A 10,873-nucleotide genomic window follows, 5' to 3' on the forward strand; every position below is an offset into this window, starting at 1 on the left:
CCTGATATCACACATTATTTACAGGCTGTCCTTTTTGTGATAGTCACTTTATGTTTTTTATCATAGTAATTTTAGTGATGATAGTCTTGGCTGTAAACTGCTCTCAGTGTGCATCCTCAAACCTGAAGGCATCTCGACAGCAACAGCACTTGCTGGCCGTTTGATTTTGGAGGGACTACTAGTAATACTAAGAAATCTTACTATTTATTGAAGTATTTACTGTCATGCCAGCCTGCACCTCATTGAAATTCTCTCTGAGGACACATCTTTTCCTCAGGTCACCTCTCTTTCTAGGGGGCCTGTCAGCAGCAGTGGTATGAGCATAGCAGGTGGTGTTTCACAGCCTGGCTGCTGCAACCCGAGCTGCTGCCCCAAAAGGCCTTGGACTTCGAGGAAGGGGTAGCCGTGGACCTGGATGTGCTCTGGCTCCTGGAGGACGAATGCCACTGTCCCCTCTGCCTTAGTGAGGCAGGAGGACTGGGGGTAGGGCCATTCTGTGGGACCTCAGTCTTTCTTCAACCCTGCAGGGGTGATCTATTCTCACTCCATGGCAGATTTTTCCTCTTTAACATAAATTTAACTACAGATATGTATGGTCACGCTCTAGCTAGTTGCTGGTTGCTCAGTGCTGGTATCAGTGCAGCAGAACTGATGATACTGGTTCTTATGATTAGTTTTGCCTTACAACCCCCAGTAAAATGTCATATTTTAGTTATATACACTTCAGCTGACTCCTTTTGATTTTCTCAGTCTTGAAATTTGTTAGCCTAAATGCTTTTTCAAAAGTTTTAAAATGTTCAGTGCTTTATAAGGTAAAAATGCTGTTTACCCAACTGAACTAGTTCTTATAATGATTTGAGACTTTTTTTTTTTTTTTTTTTTTAATGTTAAAACAGGTATTTTAGTCCGTGGAAAGATGGGCCTCTGCTGTCTAGTAAAACTCACCCATCTGAGCACTAATACAAAGGGATAATGAAACGTGACAGGAACAAAGGCAAAGGTGTCTGTTGACAAGAATGAAGAGATCTGAGATTTACTGCAGATTTACCTACAGCAATTAATTCCATTAATTTGAATAATGATATTGACCTCTTTTGTAAGGCCCAACAGAAAGTGAATGTTAAAAAAAAAAAGACATGTCCTGCTTTCCAGCCATTACATAACTGCAACTTTTTAATGTCACATTGAAATACTTGCACACCCAGGTATAAAACTAACAGAGCATGTAGGAGAAAGACAGATAAAATGTTGCTTAAAAATCTACACAAGGGTCCTCCACATTCTGAGGTGACAAGATGGCTATTATAAATGTGGCCAAATAACCAAATAACCAAAATCATGCACTATCTGAAATAAAACAGCTTCTTAGCTGTCCCCTTTTCTTCCTGTCTGGGATGAAAATGTGTCCAGACTTAGCTACTTCATACCCTTGGAAGAGAGTTAGCAAATTCTTAGAAATCAGGCTTTTAAAAATTTTCGCTTGCACTATGTTTTGAAGAGAAAAGTTTGTCTGGCACTGCTTGCCAGGGGAAGCTCTTGCAAATCTGTATTTTGAGGGACAAGCAGAGAGAAATATGGCTGCTTGTATATGAATGTGATTTCAAAACTAGCCTACGTAGAATGTATCTATCCAGGAAACTATCAAGAACTATTTTAATGACTATAATGTTGTTGTCCATCTGGCCATTAACTTTGTTTCAGAATGCTATCTTCTATTAACCAGGTATATCACATGATACAAAACTAAGAATGAGAAGTCATTGGTGAAAATGGTTGACTTGCAGATGGATTGTGATGCTGAGACTTAAAAAGCCTGTGCTGGGGAAGATGGACTGTATGTGTTTGCAGATGGGCTCACTGGTGCAGATTGTGGAAAAATTCAATGTCACTTGCTTCGTTGGTGTCAATTACAGCCAGAACCAAATATAAATCTTCAGAGGAGTTACAAAGCCCTGCAAGTAATGATCCACAAAATACATATTTCTTAAAAATAATGTCACCAAGGACTACAAACCAAACAGACCTCCATCACTTGATGGATATTCACAGCAAGACACAGGCCAGCAGTTCAATTAACCCAGCAACAGATTAAGGAAGTAATAAACATTAAGAGACTAGCTAGGGCATATGTAGAGAAATAACGTGTGGTTCATTGATATAAGGAGTCATCATAAGGAAAGAGTCTTTTCAGAGAGAGAAGTGATCCTATGCTCCATTTTTGTCATGTAGAGATAAGTTTTTTAAAAGGCTGAATCTAGACCCATGAGGAAAGGCTTCTGCATAACTCTTGTGATTCAAGCAGAAAATATAACCTTAAGAAATAGAATATAATGAAGAACTACAAAACAGATCATGTCTGGATGATACTAATCATTAACAACTTATTTTAAAAGCATGTAGAAAGTTAGTATGCTTTTGGAGCCATGTGTGGTTAATACTATTTTAAAGCTAGATGATAAAGACAGATTACTTTGAAATGAAAAAGGTAATTCTAGCCCTAGGGAAATCCTGTTAAACAATATTCGTTATTGCATTTTCTATACTACTACCTTTCTGCTTCATGCTAAAAGGTGATTTAGAGAAGGTTCCAACCATACTGTCTATGATATACAAAATGTATAAGAATTCTTCTGCATCTATATGGATTAGATTTTCCTTGTGTTTTAATAAATCTTGGTTTTATTTTTCTAACAAATCTACAGAAGATTTGTTAGCTGAGGAATAGAAATCCAAGGAGCCTTGAGAAATTTGTAGAAATAACTGGACAATTGTTCACATAATTCATCAATGCACATTTTAAAAGTATCTTTCTTCTTTTGGTTGTCTTCTGAAGATGAACAATAAAAACTGAGCCTGAACATTGGTCAAAGACTATTGAGATATTCTTTTTTTGTGTGTTAGAAAAGCTGGCAAATGAATTTATGTGAAGAAGGTCATGTGTACCTAGCTGTTAGCTGAAGGGGGAAATGTCAAAATCTTCATAATAAAAATTGCATTTAAGTGTATGTAAGTTAACTGGCCATCATTAGTTCTTAGGCATTACAAACAGCCCAGCCAAAACTGTATTGGACAAGCTCTTGTGACTGAAGTGAAAAGCTTCAGATGGAAAGGATATAAAATTAAATAAAAGTAAGGCATTCTGACAGCAGCCAGCCATCATTCCCAGGTTCTGAAGATGTATGTGATTCATTGGAAATGAGGATTTCTATTTTAAAACTAGATTTTGGCATCAGAAACATCTGCCTGGAACACTATATAAAAACGCTAGAAGCTTGCCTTTAAAACTGTAGCTGATTAGATGCCATTGCCTAAAAACCAAACAGAACATAGTGTGCAATTTAACAATGAAATTAACGTAGTGTTGTTGCAGATTTATTTCACTTTCTTAATTCTTAATAGAAAAAGTTTTTTTGACTGAAAAAAAGTCATACTTTACTCTTTTTCTAATCTTTGTGTGCAAATATACATGCCAATGAAAAGTGAGACTCCACGAGGTAGAAGTGCCTCTCCCGTTAAGATTATTTCACCGCGGCAGGTTAAATTACGTTAAGTGCCTTTCTTCCAGAATGTAGAAAAGAACTAGCTGAAATGCTGCTTCACGCCTTACAAATACATCTTCTTTCAATTCCATTCCTCCCCCTCCCTTAAACCAGAAAATGAAGGCTTAAATAGGACATCCTGGATGAAGTCCTTGGATTCAACAGAAGTCTCCACTGTAGGCCCATTGTGTTATCCATCATAAAGATCTAAATTAACATGTATAGATAATTTTTCCCATTCCTAATAGAAAATAAAAGTGATAATTTATTATTGGTATTATTATGCCTCTTCGAAAACAGAGGTGTTTCAGAACAGACTGTGAAAATCAGCAGAAAAGGAAATTCATCTGTTTAACAAATAATTATTTTCCCATAATTGATGACAGAGATGGCAACACTTCATGTTGTTTTCATGTTTATGGCATTCTGAGCTTTGTTTATAAAACATTGTTGAAATTTTATTAAAATATAGTATTTTACACACATTTAAACTCCACATTTCCAGCTGTGTTTTGATTAAAAAGTAACTGTATGCTACATATTGTAAGTTTATGCAAGTATTAAAAATTAGTCTTGAAACAAGATGAATATTCTTAATGAAATAACTTCCCACCTTTTAGAAAATTATTGGAACATGTTTTAAACTGTACTGCTTTGTACTGATTGTGTACAAATGTATTATTAAGGTGAACATCAACAGATGAGTAAGGCCAGCTGCGGGACATGGGGGCTGGAGGGCCTCAGTCTTCCACTACGGCCAAGCTTCTGTTTCACAGAGAACTCCAAGGGATCCAACTCTTCTGTCTGACAGGACCTATGAAATTCAGAAGAAATCTTTTTGATGCCTCTGTTACTAGATATTTGATGGAACATTTCAGAATTTTATCAAGCCATAACCTTTCCTTTCCATTCTGCCTCTAACGAAACTGTCTTCCCATATATCCACTGTTTACAGTCAAGTAATGCCAAACTGCTTTAAGTTATCCCACCCCAGGTATCCATGTGGAAAGGATTAAGAAAATTTATCTCATTTTACCTCAACACTGTTATTCTTCTTGCGGGCAGGCTTGGAGATTCAACCAACCCTGAATAATTATAGAGACAGTCTGTTTCTGTTTCCCCTGGTAATAGGAATAAAATGTAAAGCTTTTTTTCTGAATGAAACAAAAAGCTAGTGATTAAAATAATCTAGATACATGCCTACAAATAGGGTATGCTAATTCCTCTAGAGATTAAAAAAAAAAAAAAAAGAAAAAAAAAAAAAAAAAGATTATGCTGTACCAAGGTCACAAATAATAGCAGTAACAAGGATGTAACCAAGCAGGAAATCTCATGGTTGGTGTTTACAATCCTGTGTTTCTAGTACAATTACACCATCATGTACCTAAAAGACATCATTCCACATGTTAGATTCATCCACAAAGATGAGATATTCATAAGAGAAAGATTAAATGAGATCAGGAGACAATCATAACATTTATTATACACTACACTATGAAAGAATTTACAAAATCAAAGGCAACAGTTGCAAGCTGCTTGCATGTAGATTTCTGTTCTGTAGGACTACAGGAAGCAGCCCCACCAAGCAGCCAGCAGCAGCCTAACATGCCTTAGCCTGATGACATTGTCATCCAGAGTTATGTCATCACTGAAGAATCATCCAGAAACAGTAAAACGAAACACCTACATAAAAATCTTTAAGATACTCTTGCATTAATAGAATTGCAGTTTCAGCCTACATATCCCCAAACACAGTCTGACTGATTCTGTGACTTGCTGGACTGCTGCACTCCTCACCATTACCTTGCTCAGTACTGCAGCATAAGACTAGATGCACAAAGTGCCAAATGTGGCACAGATTGCATCATGTACAGCTTAACCCCATCCAGGGGAATTCCAGATGAGCAGTGGTCATTCCCACAAAGGATATATACTCTCTCCAAGCTTCCAGCACCATTTTCAAAATGCTTGGTGACTTTCTTCTAACAGGGACTTCAGTTAAAGCTGTGTGAAGTGGTGCCGTGGATCATTTCCGATGCATATCCCTCTTAGCATCACCACCTGTTCTCTGCATTATACAATATGCCAATGAACATACAGCCTTGCCTTCTCCACACCCCTACAATTAGCACTGCTAGCAGCTCTTACAGTTTTTGTGAGCTGGCTTATATAGACTTCTAGATGGGACCAAGAATAATTATGTACACGTTGCCTTTTTTTTCTTTCCTTGTAGTTTTACTCAGCAGTTCCTTGCAGGCACAAGCAATCAGTTTTACCAGGAGCACATATTTTCTTTGACCACCGTCTTGATTTCTCACTGCTCAGGGAATTTATATATCAGTGACTACAATTTGAAGATATTCAAGCTGTATTAAATAAGCTGTCTGAGAAGCCAGATGCAGTATAATATGCTTGTCTAAGTCCATTGCAATTTTTGGCTTGCCTAGTACTACTTCTGTGCTTTCATTTTCACAGGAGGATGAATTTCAAATGTGCTTTGAAATCTTCGGAGCAGGATAGTGACGTCCAAGCGACAAAAACCAGTGCTCAGTAGTCTGAGCGCACAAGTGGACTTGTTTTGGCAGGATGCTGGCACTCCAGCTGTTGTTCTGAGCTGCCGCCCGGCTGCTCGCCATTAATCACTTCTGGCAGGTAAAAAAGGCTTTTCAAAGGTCTTTCACCCCTGGCTTGTATTCAAGAAGCAAAAAGGATGTTGCAGCATATAGTGCTTGTGCTAGAAGCGATCTTCAGTCTAGCAGAGACCACAGCACAGCTCAGGTTTCCATATCTAAAAAGGGTGCTAGTTCTCAGTTACCCTGCCTGTGTTTGTAACAAGCTGACAAGCTTGTTCCTGCCTAGCAGAGATATGGCAAGACAAAACCACAGAGATGATCACTACTAGAAGGTGGGTAAAGCAGTGCAAGCTTTTTAAGACTTCTGTGGTTGAGGGGAACAAAAAAGAAAAAAGAATTGATTAAATACAGGTGCGAATCCAAGTTAACTTGAGCTCTTCCTTTCCTTCTTTTGGGCATATTAATGTATAGAAATCCTTAGACAAAACTAAATCTCATCTTACTCAACATTAAACGTTTAATAAAGTCAATGCACTCAGTTAAGGAACCCAAACTACCTTTATAATGCTTCTGATAAATGCCCTCAGAAAGACAGTGATGAGATTACTCACCCATCAGCACATTCCCATTACTCTCCCTCTCTTTCTTATTAAGGGGGTAACAGAGCCCCTCCTTTCTAAGCCAGCATCTTTCCTAGCTGTCCCAGGAGGAACTCTCACAAAGCTTCCATCATGAGACAGCAGTTTGGGATAACAGGGGCTTGCATCCCAGCTGCCCACTACTCCCAGATCCAGCCAGGTTTAAGTTCCCACATCTTACAAATCTGGAGACTGGGGACCAGCATACCCCTCCCAAAAGAGGAAATGAAGAAAGATATTAAAAATAAATATATGCATTTACTCTTATCTGGGGGATTTCTTAAGACTGAGTCAAAGAGCTGAACCAGTTTACTTAGGGTTTACTGCATCTGGTGTAATAACGTCTATTAATGTGGGATTAATTCACATTGGTCTTTGAACACCAAGCCTGGATGTGAGTAACTGCAGTTAAGTAGCCAGAAGTAAGTTCAGGCTGCTGTAATCTCACAACTAACTCATTCACCATAGCACATGCTGACAGGGAAGATGCTGTGACTTCACTTGCCCTGCAGTGAACTGGGCCAGTCTGTGGTGCCTTGCCAGCTCCCCCATGCTGTGGGAAAACCAGTGGAGCAATCTGTGCATACAAATAGTAAGTGGAAAAGCAAGGGCAAATCAATAGCGATCAGATGATAGAGTGCACATTCATGCTGAAAATCCCCAATGAAAACAACATGAGTTACAGACCACCCATCAACCATACAAGCTAGCACAGCTTTGAATTTAGCTGAGGTGTGTTTGTATGTGGCAGTGATACCCAAGCAGGAACCTGACTATGGATTTAGCTACCAGTGTAACTTTCTTGTAGGCAACTGTTCCTGGAAGAAAATGTTATTTCTGGCATACAAACTTAATTCGTTCTCTGTCAGCACACACCTGCTGGTGGCAGCACCACTATGGTAACTCTGCTCTGCCAGTACAAGGGCCTGTTGCCCCACATGGATAAGCTGGCTCTGAAGTAGAGCCACAGCATTTCTGAGGCCTATCACAGAGGGGGTAACCCTGTGGTGTTTCTGTTGCCAGCTGAACTGCCAGAAGCAGGCGCCAGCCTCCTGTTAAGGCTGCAGTTCCCTGTTACTGCAGCCCACAGTTTGGACAAACAGCCTGATGAAGGGCAAACCAGAACTGCTTTTGTGAAACTGTCACCTCAGAGGCCTTCAGCAAGGCCACCATTCAGCATAGTCTATTGAGAACTGCTCTCCCTCTTCTGCTGTCTCCTCATGCTTATTTAGTACAGCCTGAGTAGGCCCAATGCCTTTCTAGGCATTTCCAGTCTCATGATTGACTGCTTGCGGCTGTCACATGAGTGACTGGCATGCCCCTCTGCATCAGCCAAGACTATTCTTAGCAGGCAGGAAAGAAACAGAGGCAGGGATTTCAACTGCATAGACTACAACCTTCTGTTATTCACAGGTTGAGTCACTTTTTGGAACCCTCATGGAAGCATTTGGCTAACAAACTCTATTCACTTTCCTCGTCAGAAACACCCATACCAGCAACTCATTCCATTGGGACAGGCCGAAGCACGGCCCTGTCAGGGAGCAGCACAGCACAACTCATGGAGGCACGCACAGCAGCAGCTCTGCATAGCGTCCACTCATCTGGTGCCCCTGATGGTCAAGTTAGTGTATAGCAAGAGAAAAACAGAGCTTGCTAAGATGCACTGAAAACTTCTGACAGGAAAAGTAAGCTCATCTAAGTATAATTTGAACATCAAGTACAATTTAGTTTGGCCTGAGAAGGATCTGTTGCAGAAAAACATATTCTGTTTCACAGAAGCTAGAGACAGTGCTTTATACGATTTTATTCCCTTCTCTCTCCACTTTTGCTCGTTTCCAGCTGTCACTGTTTCAAGCTGTCACTTCTCACAAGCAATTCAAGCATGCCTTTGGAGGCCTCCTGGAACAGAGCTGGTATAGCCCTGCTCCTCAGTAAGATCTACCCTCCTTTGCCTTCCATCACATCTATCCTGGAGCAGCAGGATGGAGGAGAACATCACTTTCTGCAGAAGCACAGAGGCAGAGATATTAGCAGGACTCTTTTGACATCCTCATCCATAATGAGGACGTCAGTATGATGAGAAAAAAATTCACTTTTTTCTCGTTCAAGATATACTGGTATTTCCGCCCAATAAAACATGCTTGCAAACATCCCGTCTTCCACATTAAGACTGTCCTTAATTATTATGTCCTTAAACATGTTTTGTGACATTTTATTTTCCATGTGTAAACAGTACCCATATCAAGTCACTGCTCTGTGAACATTCAGTATTACAAGCCTCTCCCCAGTATAAAAAGCAATCAGTAATCTTTTAAAAAGCACCATAGGAATACAGAACTCTTAACTTTTACTTAAGTTCTGAAAGTGTTCTTTGTGATGAGACTTGCAATGAAGTTACACAAGTCGGCAACAGTGCCATTAATTTTATCAGCTCCCCAAGTGCCTCTATTCACACATCAGAGTGTCCACAGCCAACTCAGGCACCTCTGAACACTTTCTCATTCCACAGTCTCTGTCACAGAATTTGAGAACTGACTTGACATCCCGTTTACTCAAGACCCCTCCCAGTGCTACAGTACCAATAGCAATCTTGTTGCCTGCTGCTGTCTCCTGCCCCATTTGTTTTAGGCCAATTGCCCTTAATTACAGTATTTAGAAGTCAACCAGTGATCCCAAGGCACAGGCTCAGTTTTGAGGAGTTCATCCAGCAGAGAAAGTAGCAAAAAAAAAATTGCTTCTTGTATTTATATCGAACAGTGCTTCTTGGAAAATAAGCATACTCTATCTCCTTCCAAACTGATCTTACTTGCTGTGGTATACTAGAGATGAGAGCTTGAAAAAAAATTATTTGAGAAACTACTAACAATCTTGGAGAAGAAAAAAAAAATAATAAAATCAAGCAAAAATACTTACCTGGGTTGATGGTCAATATTTTATAGCAATCACTTGACTTGTATGAGGAGTCCAGTGTGTTTCTATCCTAAAGTCAAACTCCAGTACGTTTCTATCCTACCGTCAAACTCCAGTACAGTTTTGACAGGAACAGGAATTACTCTAGTATAGAATACTAGCAGCTGTTTAGAAATCCAGAAAGACCAGGAAGAAACAGTACTTTTACCAGCATTTCTTAGGGGCCAACACCAGAATAAAAAGCATATCCTTCATACATAGCCACAGACTTAAGACTGTAGTTGTAATCTTTTAAAAAATCCATCAACCAGAACAGTTATTTTTCCAGAAAGGGTTTTAAATATACACACACTATTATAATAATGTAGTGCGTGTAGTATGTACCAACTGCATTTTTTTTTTTTTTTTTTAACATTTACTTCTTTCCATATTGGAGGAAGAGCTCATAACACCAATCTTATTCTCACACCTATGCTTTAAGAAATCAATTCCAATTAGTCCAGAGTTAGTTGTGCAAATACGCTCAGTCTCTGTGCAATATTTGGCAGCTCTGGAAGTTGGCAGATTTTGTAAGTCCAAGATTAACAATTCAGTATACATTTTAAGTGATGAGCAGTAAATAAGACTGGCACCTACACATTTAGTAAGTAAACATAAACTACTTCCTCTCAGTGAACAAGAAGCTTGCTGAAGAAAGAGATAGGATGCAACAAGATAATAAACAGTTTGCAGATACTCAAGATATTTTAATGTCCTCCATTCAATTTATGGGGGGAGTAGTTTCTGTTCCATATCAGATGTCCTTAAGAGACTATTGGAAGTAAGTCTGAAAAATAAATAAATAAATAAAAGTTAAATGGTCTCAAAAGGGCAGTCTGGTTACCCTCAAATTCTCTCTAATGAGGTTGTAGGCTACTGAGAGGTGTTTCACACACCAGACTGAATCCCATCTGCATAGACTGTTTTTTTATTTCTTCTCATTACAGCAATTCTTTATCCCTTCTAGCTCTGACTGTAGTAGGTACATGGATAAGTGCAAGTTATGGTGGAGGGGAAAGATTTTTATTCAAAGTCCACACTTCTAAGTAGTATTATAACATATTCTGGGAAGCAGGCAATAATGTTCTCTGGAAGTTTTCCCAATCTGTATTTACACCACAAAAAGCACGTACTTGTTTAAAGTTGCCAGAACACATCTTACTGGTTCCCAGAA

General features: G+C 39.2%; 1 long non-coding RNA gene across 1 annotated transcript; it reads right to left on the reverse strand.

The window, feature by feature from the left end:
- Nucleotides 1-3,527: 3,527 nt before the first annotated feature.
- On the reverse strand, nt 3,528-5,665 carry LOC311211375. The gene is made up of 3 exons (XR_014618607.1): nt 5,343-5,665; nt 4,576-4,660; nt 3,528-4,353 (listed from the first exon to the last, which is right to left on the reverse strand). It is a non-coding gene; the product is annotated as an uncharacterized lncRNA (long non-coding RNA).
- Nucleotides 5,666-10,873: the final 5,208 nt, after the last annotated feature.

The sequence above is a fragment of the Netta rufina genome (assembly GCF_964035555.1).
Source record: "Netta rufina genome assembly, chromosome: 7".
Classification (NCBI taxonomy): domain Eukaryota; kingdom Metazoa; phylum Chordata; class Aves; order Anseriformes; family Anatidae; genus Netta; species Netta rufina.